At 36.5% G+C, this 11,839-nt stretch overlaps 1 protein-coding gene and 1 long non-coding RNA gene across 2 annotated transcripts in view; both read right to left on the bottom strand.

Moving 5' to 3' along the window:
- The window catches only part of LOC103516154 (ATP-binding cassette sub-family G member 4), a gene marked incomplete at its 5' end in the record, with an annotated part of 38,933 nt that overhangs the window by 6,215 nt on the left and 20,879 nt on the right, over positions 1 to 11,839 (bottom strand). The window lies entirely within an intron of this gene.
- On the bottom strand, positions 6,592 to 7,167 carry LOC113470304. Its single transcript, XR_003393404.1, has 2 exons — positions 7,129 to 7,167; positions 6,592 to 6,760 (listed from the first exon to the last, which is right to left on the bottom strand). It is a non-coding gene; the product is annotated as an uncharacterized LOC113470304 (long non-coding RNA).

The raw sequence follows: 11,839 nt of genomic DNA, 5'->3' as shown, positions 1-11,839 counted from the left end.
AAGCAGTTGTTGGTGATGTTTCTGTAGGAGGTACAGTAGTAGAGTGTGTACAAGTAGTTGTTGATGTTTCTGTAGGAGGTACAATAGTTGAGTTTGTAAAAGCAGTTGTTGGTGATGTTTCTGTAGGAGGTACAGTAGTAGAGTGTGTACAAGTAGTTGTTGATGTTTCTGTAGGAGGTACAATAGTTGAGTTTGTAAAAGCAGTTGTTGGTGATGTTTCTGTAGGAGGTACAGTAGTGGAGTGTGTACAAGTAGTTGTTGGCGATGTTTCTGTAGTTTGTTCAGTATTAGAGTGTGTACAAGTAGTTTTTAGCGATGTTTCCGTAGAAGTTTGAGTAGTAGAATGTGTACAAGTAGTTGTTGGTGTTATTTCTGTAGGAAGTACAGTAGTAGAGTGTGTACAAGTAGTTGTTGGTAATGTTTCTGTAGTTGGTACAGTAGTAGAGTTTGTACAAGTAGTTGTTGGTAATGTTTCTGTAGATGGTACAGAAGTAGAGTTTGTACAAGTAGTTGTTGGTGATGTTTCTGTAGGAGGTACAATAGTTGAGTGTGTACAAGCAGTTGTTGGTGATGTTTCTGTAGGAGGTACAGTAGTGGAGTGTGTACAGGGTGTTGTTTCAGTAGAAATTATTGTGGTAGATATTTCATTATTATACATTTTTGTTAAAATCAGCTGTCGGAAATTATAAATAGGCGATGATATTTTTGTTTCTGTAGAAGGTTTGGTACAAGTAGTTGTTGGTGATGTTTCCGCTGAATTTACAGTAGTAGAGTGTGTACAGCTAGTTGTTGGCGTTGTATCTGCAAGTGGTACTGTAGTAGAGTGTGTACAAGTAGTTGACGGTGTTGTTTCCGTAGAATTTTCAGTAGTAGAATGTGTACAAGTAGTTGTTGGTGTTGTTTCTGTAGCAGTTCTAGTAGTAGAGTGTGTACAAGTAGTTGTTGATGTTTCTGTAGGAGGTACAATAGTTGAGTGTGTACAAGTAGTTGTTGGTAATGTTTCAATAGGAGGTACAGTAGTAGAGTGTGTACAAGTAGACGTTGGTGATGTTTCTGTAGAAGGTTCAGTCGTAGAGAGTGTACATGGTGTAGTTTCAGTAGGAGCTAGAGTAATAGAATGTGTACAAGTAGTCGTCGGCGATGTTTCTGTAGGAGGTACAGTAGTAGACTGTGTTGTTGATGTTGTTTTTGTAAAAGGTACAGTAGTTGAGTGTGTACAAGGTGTAGTTTCAGTGGGAGGTTCAGTAATAGAGTGTTTACAAGTAGTTGTCGGCGATGGTATTGTTATTTCTGTAGGAGGTACAGTAGTAGAGTTTTTACAAGTAGTAGTTTTAACATCTTCAGGATTTAATTCAGTGTACGATATGTGATGTCCGCCTTGGTTAAAACCAAGACCAGTTCTTGATATTTTTTCTGTATCCTGTTTTTGTTGGTCTAATGTTTTTATTTCTTTACTCTTTTCTTTAATTTCTGCTGCATTACTACTAATCCAAAATGAGTTTATATAATCAGAAGCATGCTCCAAAACAGAATTTTCAATCATGTTAACTTTGCTGTATTTAAGTTCTGATGAAGTATATTTTGTATTGGACACGGCATGTTCTGTTGTTGTGTTTGTACATGGTGAAGTGGATGTAACAGGGTCTGTAGTTGTGTGATTACATGGAGTAGTGGATGTAACATGTTCTATGGTTGTGTGAGTACATGGAGTAGTAGATGTAACAGATTCTGTAGTTATGTGAGTGCATGGTGTAGTGGATTTAACAGATTCTGTAGTTGAGTGAGTACATGGAGTTGTAGATGTATCCTGTTCTATGGTTGTGTGAGTACATGGAGTAGTAGATGTAACAGATTCTGTAGTTATGTGAGTGCATGGTGTAGTGGATTTAACAGATTCTGTAGTTGAGTGAGTACATGGAGTTGTAGATGTATCCTGTTCTATGGTTGTGTGAGTACATGGAGTAGTAGATGTAACAGATTCTGTAGTTATGTGAGTGCATGGTGTAGTGGATTTAACAGATTCTGTAGTTGAGTGAGTACATGGAGTTGTAGATGTATCCTGTTCTATGGTTGTGTGAGTACATGGAGTAGTAGATGTAACAGATTTTGTAGTTGTGTGAGTACATGGAGTAGTAGATGTAACAGATTTTGTAGTTGTGTGAGTACATGGAGTAGTAGATGTAACAGATTTTGTAGTTGTGTGAGTACATGGAGTAGTAGATGTAACAGATTTTGTAGTTGTGTGAGTACATGGAGTAGTAGATGTAACAGATTTTGTAGTTGTGTGAGTACATGGAGTAGTAGATGTAACAGATTTTGTAGTTGTGTGAGTACATGGAGTAGTAGATGTAACAGATTTTGTAGTTGTGTGAGTACATGGAGTAGTAGATGTAACAGATTTTGTAGTTGTGTGAGTACATGGAGTAGTAGATGTAACAGATTATTTGTTTTGTCACTTTTTACTGCAGTTGTAGTATTTGTATCATTGATTTTAGTAGTGTTTTGTGATTCGCCAAGTTTGGAATTAGATTGTTTTACACTGTTGTCAGATGGGTGCGTTGAATTTTTGTTTTCTTTTGATTTGGTTTGGTCAGTAGCTGTGTTCATTTGTGTTGACGGAACAATCCCGTCTTGTGTTTTATTGTCTATTTTATACTCGCGATCTGTTGTTGAGTGAGTGCATGGTGTAGTGGGTGTTATATGTTCTGTAGTTGAGTGAGTACATGGTGAAGTGGGTGTAATGTTTTCTGAAGATGAGAAAGTACATGGTGTAGTGGATGTAATATGTTCTGTATTTGAGTGAGTATATGGAGTAGTGGATTTAACATTTTCTGTAGTTGTGTTTGTACAGGCAGTAGTTGTTTTGACATATTCGGGAATAAATTGATTTTCAGCTAGTTGAGGTGTTCCTTGTTTAAAAATCGGACCCGTGTTTGACCTATTTGCTGTATCTTGATTTACTTTTTGTTGGTCTAACGTTTTCATTTCTTTACTCTTTTCTTTAACTTCTGCTTCATTGGTAGGAACCCAAAATGAGTTTACGTAATCAGACATGTGATCCAAAACTGAGTTGTCAACATTATTAACTTTGTTATCTTTAATGGCTGATTTGTCTTTTTCATTGACCTCCTTGACTGCGCTTGCACTTTCTTGATGTACTACAATGTTACTTGCTTTTGCTGTAATATCAGAATGAGTTGTGGGTGTAACATTATCTTGATTGGATTTACTACCGACAGTAGTTGTTGACGTGAAATTTTCCGTCATGTGTTTAGCCTGTTCTCTTTTTTCTGGTCCATTATCCAATCCATTTCTCATGTCGCCATTGATCTTTTGATCTACCAGTAACATTTCTTTTTTCTTTGCTGTTATTTCCGCTTCATTGCTTGGAACCCAAAATGAATTGACGTAATCTGATACATGTTCCAAAACAGAGTGGTCGACATCATTTGTTTTGTCACTTTTTACTGCAGTTGTAGTATTTGTATCATTGATTTTAGTAGTGTTTTGTGATTCGCCAAGTTTGGAATTAGATTGTTTTACACTGTTGTCAGATGGGTGCGTTGAATTTTTGTTTTCTTTTGATTTGGTTTGGTCAGTAGCTGTGTTCATTTGTGTTGACGGAACAATCCCGTCTTGTGTTTTATTGTCTATTTTATACTCGCGATCTGTTGTTGAGTGAGTGCATGGTGTAGTGGGTGTTATATGTTCTGTAGTTGAGTGAGTACATGGTGAAGTGGGTGTAATGTTTTCTGAAGATGAGAAAGTACATGGTGTAGTGGATGTAATATGTTCTGTATTTGAGTGAGTATATGGAGTAGTGGATTTAACATTTTCTGTAGTTGTGTTTGTACAGGCAGTAGTTGTTTTGACATATTCGGGAATAAATTGATTTTCAGCTAGTTGAGGTGTTCCTTGTTTAAAAATCGGACCCGTGTTTGACCTATTTGCTGTATCTTGATTTACTTTTTGTTGGTCTAACGTTTTCATTTCTTTACTCTTTTCTTTAACTTCTGCTTCATTGGTAGGAACCCAAAATGAGTTTACGTAATCAGACATGTGATCCAAAACTGAGTTGTCAACATTATTAACTTTGTTATCTTTAATGGCTGATTTGTCTTTTTCATTGACCTCCTTGACTGCGCTTGCACTTTCTTGATGTACTACAATGTTACTTGCTTTTGCTGTAATATCAGAATGAGTTGTGGGTGTAACATTATCTTGATTGGATTTACTACCGACAGTAGTTGTTGACGTGAAATTTTCCGTCATGTGTTTAGCCTGTTCTCTTTTTTCTGGTCCATTATCCAATCCATTTCTCATGTCGCCATTGATCTTTTGATCTACCAGTAACATTTCTTTTTTCTTTGCTGTTATTTCCGCTTCATTGCTTGGAACCCAAAATGAATTGACGTAATCTGATACATGTTCCAAAACAGAGTGGTCGACATCATTTGTTTTGTCACTTTTTACTGCAGTTGTAGTATTTGTATCATTGATTTTAGTAGTGTTTTGTGATTCGCCAAGTTTGGAATTAGATTGTTTTACACTGTTGTCAGATGGGTGCGTTGAATTTTTGTTTTCTTTTGATTTGGTTTGGTCAGTAGCTGTGTTCATTTGTGTTGACGGAACAATCCCGTCTTGTGTTTTATTGTCTATTTTATTCTCGTGATCTTTTGTTGAGTGAGTGCATGGTGTAGTTTGTGTAATATCTTTCTCAGTTGTGTGAGTGCATGGTGTAGCGGGTGTAATGTGTTCTGTAGTTGAGTGAGTACATGGAGTAGTGGATTTAACATTTTCTGCAGTTGTGTTTGTACAGACAGTAGTTGTTTTGACATTTTCAGGGGTTAATTGAGTTTCAGTCATTTGAGGTGTTCCTTGTTTAACAATCGGACCCATGTTTGACCTATTTGCTGTATCTTGATTTACTTTTTGTTGGTCTAACGTTTTCATTTCTTTACTCTTTTCTTTAACTTCTGCTTCATTGGTAGGAACCCAAAATGAGTTTACGTAATCAGACACGTGATCCAGAACGGAGTTGTCAACATTTTTAACTTTGTTATCTTTTATGGCTGATTTGTCTTTTTCATTGCCCTTCTTGACTGCGCTTGCACTTTCTTGATGTACTACAATGTTACTCGCTTTTGCTGTAATGTCTGATTGAGTTGTGGGTGTAACATTGTCTTGATTAGATTTACTACCGACAGTAGTTGTTGACGTGAAATTTTCCGTCATGTGTTTAGCCTGTTCTCTTTTTTCCGGTCCATTATCCAAACCATTTCTCATGTCGCCATTGATTTTTTGATCTACCGGTAAAATTTCTTTTTTCTTTGGTTTTATTTCCGCTTCATTGCTTGGAACCCAAAATGAATTGACGTAATCTGATACGTGTTCCAAAACAGAGTGGTCGACATCATTTGTTTTGTCACTTTTTACTGCAGTTGTAGTATTTGTATCATTGATTTTAGTAGTGTTTTGTGATTCGCCAAGTTTGGAATTGGATTGTTTTACACTGTTGTCAGATGGGTGCGTTGAATTTTTGTTTTCTTTTGATTCGGTTTGATTAGTAGCTGTGTTTATTTGATTAATAGCTGTGTTTATTTGTGATTGTTCCATCGCGTCTTTTGTTTTATTGTCTATTTTATTCTCGCGATCTGTTGAGTGAGTGCATGGTGCAGTTTGTGTAATATGTTCTTGGGTTGTGTGACTGCATGGTGAAGTTTGTGTAATGTGTTCTTCGGTCGTGGGAGTACATGGTGTAGTGGGTGTAATATGTTCTTCGGTTGTGTGAATGCATGGTGTAGTGGCTGTAATGTGTTCTGTAGTTGTTTGTGTACATGGCGAAATGGGTGCAATGTTTTCTGGAGGTGAGTGAGTACATGGTGTGGTGGATGTAATATGTTCTGTAGTTGTTTGTGTACATGGAGTAGTTGGTTTGACATTTTCAGGGGCTAATTGATTTTCAGTCAGTTGAGGTGTTCCTTGTTTAACAATCGGACCCGTGTTTGACCTATTTGCTGTATCTTGATTTACTTTTTGTTGGTCTAACGTTTTCATTTCTTTACTCTTTTCTTTAAATTCTGCTTCATTGGTAGGAACCCAAAATGAGTTTACGTAATCAGACACGTGATCCAAAACGGAGTTGTCAATTTTTTTTTTTTTTTTTTTTTTTTTTTTTTTGTAAAAATTAGAAAATCAAGTATGGTGATATAAACATTCACATGTTGGTTTGTCCTGAGGTAATTAGTTGTATAAACTATTCTAGAGAGTGATTTAAGAGACTGATTCTAGAGACTGATTTAAGGACTATTCTAGAGAGATAAACAATTTCTTATATTCATTAAACAGGCATGAATTGCACGGAAGAAGCAGAAATTTTTAGTATCTATTTTGCACAAATGCGCCTACTCATAGCTGGGAGCATTCCAGAATTCTTTCCTTTTGAAAACTTGCCTGTCAGATAGGTTTTTAGTGAAAAAAGTAAAAAACTGCAATATTATTCTCCCACACACATACCTCAACAATGAAGTGTGAGGTGTATTATTGAATTTACCCAAGAGTGAATGATATGCATATTTTTATTATTTGAACATTACCTTGAATTCCAGAGACAGAACCAAATGTGTTCGGTGCATGGGGTTTGACGTGGAAGAATACGTAAGATTTTTCCATGTGTCAAAAAGTCGGACCGACCACTATGAGACTGGAAATATCTATCAGATTATTATTGAAATTTGAACTTTCTTTTCTTCTTTATTAGCTGGAAAATAGAAAATACACTACTTGTGCATTATTGAAGTGAATGACCCAGATATAGGACTCCAGAAGGCTCAATGGGGTCAAAAATCAATAGGTATTACTTTAATGTTGTAGAAATTTTTATCAAATCCAATCATAATCGAACCAACCGTCACCGTTCGATGTTCGAAAGTTATGGCGCGACAAACAGAAAAATGCAAAATGTTCATGTTAAACACATTCAATTATTATTAATGTAAAAGAAATAACTTATACTCTTCACTATTTCTTTTACATTAATTGTTATGGAACTTCTCAAAGTTACTGAGTCTTCCATCAAGACATTCAATTATATCTCCATCTACCATTGAATTGAATCTACATACCTACCTTTGAATTAAAAGTCCCTTTACCCCTACGGCATGATGGGTTCAACATTATTAACTTTGTTATCTTTTATGGCTGATTTGTCTTTTTCATTGCCCTTCTTGACTGCGCTTGCACTTTCTTGATGTACTATAATGTTACTTGCTTTTGCTGTAATGTCTGAATGAGTTGTGGGTGTAACATTGTCTTGATTATATTTACTACCGACAGTAGTTGTTGACGTGAAATTTTCCGTCATGCGTTTAGCCTGTTCTCTTTTTTCCCAACCATTATCCAATCCATTTCTCAAGTCGCCAGTGATTTTTTGATCTACCGGTAACATTTCTTTTTTCTTCGGTTTTATTTCCGCTTCATTGCTTGGAACCCAAAATGAATTGACATAATCTGATACGTGTTCCAAAACAGAGTGGTCGACATCATTCGTTTTGTCACTTTTTACTGCAGGTGTAATATTTGTATCATTGTTTTTAGTTGTGTTTTGTGATTCGCCAAGTTCGGAATTAGATTGTTTTACACTATTCTCTGACGGATGCGTTGAATTTTTGTTTTCTTTTGATTCGGTTTGATTAGTAGCTGTGTTTATTTGTGATTGTTCCATCGCGTGTTTTGTTTTATTGTTTATTTTATTCTCGCGATCTTTTGTTGAGTGAGTGCATGGTGAAGTTTGTGTAATATGTTCTTCGGTTGTGTGAGTACATGATGTAGTGGGTGTAATATGTTCTTGGGTTGTGTGTGTACATGGCGAAATGGGTGCAATGTTTACCGATGGTGAGTGAGTACATGGTGTGGTGGATGTAATATGTTCTGTAGTTGTGTGTGTACATGGAGTAGTTGTTTTGACATTTTCAGGGGCTAATTGAGTTTCAGCTAGTTGAGGTGTTCCTTGTTTAACTATCGGACCCGTGTTTGACCTATTTCCTGTATCTTGATTTACTTTTTGTTGGTCTAACGTTTTCATTTCTTTACTTTTTTCTTTAACTTCTGCTTCATTGGTAGGAACCCAAAATGAGTTTACGTAATCAGACACGTGATCCAAAACTGAGTTGTCAACATTATTAACTTTGTTATCTTTTATGGCTGATTTGTCTTTTTCATTGCCCTCCTTGACTGCGCTTGTACTTTCTTGATGTACTACAATGTTACTCACTTTTGCTGTAATATCAGAATGAGTTGTGGGTGTAACATTGTCTTGATTAGATTTACTACCGACAGTAGTTGTTGACGTGAAATTTTCCGTCATGTGTTTAGCCTGTTCTCTTTTTTCCGGTCCATTATCCAATTCATTTCTCAAGTCGCCATTGATTTTTTGATCTACCGGTAACGTTTCTTTTTTCTTTTGTTTTATTTCCGCTTCATTGCTTGGAACCCAAAATGAATTGACGTAATCTGATACCTGTTCTAAAACAGAGTGGTCGACATCATTTGTTTTGTCACTTTTTACTGCAGTTGTAGTATTTGTATCATTGATTTTAGTAGTGTTTTGTGATTCGCCAAGTTTGGAATTAGATTGTTTTACACTGTTGTCAGATGGGTGCGTTGAATTTTTGTTTTCTTTTGATTTGGTTTGATCAGTAGCTGGGTTCATTTGTGTTGACGGAAATATCCCGTCTTGTGTTTTATTGTCTATTTTATTCTCGCGATCTTTTGTTGAGTGATTGCATGGTGTAGTTTGTGTAATATCTTTTTCAGTTGTGTGAGTGCATGGTGTAGTGGGTGTAATGTGTTCTGTAGTTGAGTGAGTACATGGAATAGTGGATTTAACATTTTCTGCAGTTGTGTTTGTACAGACAGTAGTTGTTTTGACATTTTCATGGGTTAATTGGGTTTCAGCTAGTTGAGGTGTTCCTTGTTTAACAATCGGACCCGTGTTTGACCTATTTGCTGTATCTTGATTTACTTTTTGTTGGTCTAACGTTTTCATTTCTTTACTCTTTTCTTTAACTTCTGCTTCATTGGTAGGAACCCAAAATGAGTTTACGTAATCAGACACGTGATCCAAAACTGAGTTGTCAACATTATTAACTTTGTTATCTTTTATGGCTGATTTGTCTTTTTCATTGCCCTCCTTGACTGCGCTTGCACTTTCTTTATGTACTACAATATTACTCACTTTTGCTGTAATATCAGAATGAGTTGTGGGTGTAACATTTCATTCGCTTGACTTCACAGTAATCCTGTGATAGAGAGTTGAGTCCCCATACAGTCCCATGGAATTTCGGAAGTAAAACTGTAGGTAAAATTGTGTACTAGTTACCTGTTTTTTTATTTTCCAAGAAGAGCGTGAAAATAATAATTACTCTGTGTCTAGATGAGTACAAATGGCTCTCTTATAGTTGGCTACTTTTTTCAACAATTTGATACTAAATAAAATTGTCAGTAAATACAAAATTAAATTATCAACAACAGCCAGTTTGCCCTATACCAATTTCTGACTCTTAGGGCCGAATGCACAGTTGTTCCTAAATGATAAAGGTTTCCTTTTTCCTTTCCTTAAAGGAATTCATTTTCCTATGTTATTTATTTTTTCTATATTTTCTTCTCTTCTTTATGAGTACTAATCGCGTTTATTTGCTATCGACCAGTTTCGATTGATTTTTTGTTGCTACACTCGAATGCAAAAAATTTAGGACAGTTTTCATTGAATATGAATTCTCTTACAGCCATTTATTTTCAAAGTCAATCTGTTTCAAATTTTCTGCACGTCAGTGTATTGAAATTAAAATGTAAAAGAAATTCGAAAAATACACATTGCGTAACTAGGAAGAGTTTAGGATCCACTATGCATATGAATTTTAGGAAAGCACTTAAAGGAATCCTTCATCATTAAGACACGACTGTGCATTCGGCCCTTAATAATCTGTAAGGTGACATTTGTCTACAGCTACACTGATTAGACAGATTCGTTCTCTCGATTTGTTTCGCAGAAGGACGGTAATCCGTTGCCGCGGGATCGTACGATTCTGACAGGCGGTAACATCACCATCGTCAACATACAGGAAGAGGATCGCGGCTTCTACCAGTGCGTGGCTAGCAACGAAGCCGCGACCATCAGTTCGGAGACCGAGCTCATGATTGAGAACACTGCACCGCGCGCTCCCTATAACCTGACGGCGCGGGCAACCAAGAACTCGATCGCGGTCAAGTGGATCCCCGGCTTCATCAAGCCCCGCCTCGAGTATAGTGTGTGGTGAGTCGTATTGTGGGGAAAAAGACAAACTTTGTAATGATTAAAAAAATGGTCGAGTCAAAACTTGAAACTTTCCTCGTCCGTATGTTATAATATGTATGTAGTAGACTCAATTGGAAGATCATCAATGGGCGAAGTTACCACTGGAGATATTCCGCATCACCCGACCCTAAAGCTTTAGAGTTAGAGCTCTTCTATCATGTAGTCAAAGTTTCCAATAAATGAGGCTAAAATTCCAAGCCCTCTCGTTTACCAGGCGAGCGCCTTTGTCTACCATACTATTCCCATCAATTTATAATTTCTCTTGTCCCAACAGGTCCAATTACGAGGTGGCGTTTTCAAGAGTTTTGAAAATGTAGGCGAATCTCTTTTAGATTCTGACCTCCAGCCCTCGTAACTGCTGAGCAAATACTGCCTATGCCTATGAGCTCTTCGTCAAATGACGATTGCCTGTAATCAAATTAGTCTCATTATTCGATTCTGTTTTTCCAAGGATAGGTAAAGATCTATGGCTGGTTTTGTGATGGTCTCCGAATCCCCGGCATTGGCGAATCCCCGGCATTGGCGCTTGGGGGAAAAATGTAGGAGCTTTGATTTACTTAAAATGAGTTGTTTATATTTGTAGCTAGCTTTGATTTACTTACAATGAGTTGTTTATATTTGTAGCTAGCTTTGATTTTCAGATCTGCCGCCATCATCATAATTTCCAACACTGTGAATAGAGGGGACAGTCGATCGTCTTGCATAATATAGCATGAGGATCTGGTACTTAGCTTCTTACTGGTGCATTCTTTGACATTCATGGCCTTAACGTCACCCTTGTAGCCGGATTGTCTGAAAACAGGACAGATAGGACAAACGGGTTAAAACTTGTTGAGGTATGGTATACTTTAGAAATCAAATCTATCCAAATCAAAAAGGCTTTTGACACTTTTAGCCTTTACAGTCTAAGCTCTAAAAATCAAACTTGCCTACGAATATTAGGTATTTATATTTATCCTTGGTTCTTCTCTCGTCGATGTTTCTTCTTTACTTTTCTGTCTTTCTTTCAGTTGTCTGCAAAACAAGTTGCGTTTGCTTCGAATGATTGCGAAACATCGAAAGAAGTTATCTTGATCAAATTCTCTTCAGTAGATAGGTAATACTAGATACTATCTTATGTTTATTTAATGTATTGATGAAAACAAATAAATTTGAAATGTTGAAAAATAATAATAATAAGATTGTGAAAGACGCACTCTGTATAAACGTGTACTATACGCATAGTTATCCCACGTTAAGCCAAGCCATCAGATGACTTTTACACTGCATATGAGAATCTAGCTATAGGTTGACACAGAAAATTAATTTATGCTCGTTTTGCTCTGGGTGCAAAAAGTCAAGGCTTTGTTAGTATCTAACATTCTAGCTGTACTCTATGTATTTTGCATGGATTAACATCTAGTGTTAGTACACTGTTGTGCATTTGAAGGTGCAATTCAATTTGCGCCGATTTTATTTAATTTTTAAATCGAGCAGGTCATCAAA

Source organism: Diaphorina citri, unplaced genomic scaffold, assembly GCF_000475195.1.
Source record: "Diaphorina citri unplaced genomic scaffold, Diaci psyllid genome assembly version 1.1 scaffold1498, whole genome shotgun sequence".
NCBI classification, from domain to species: domain Eukaryota; kingdom Metazoa; phylum Arthropoda; class Insecta; order Hemiptera; family Psyllidae; genus Diaphorina; species Diaphorina citri.
Note: the sequence above shows the minus strand (reverse complement) of the source record. Positions and strands in the feature narration are given on the sequence as shown.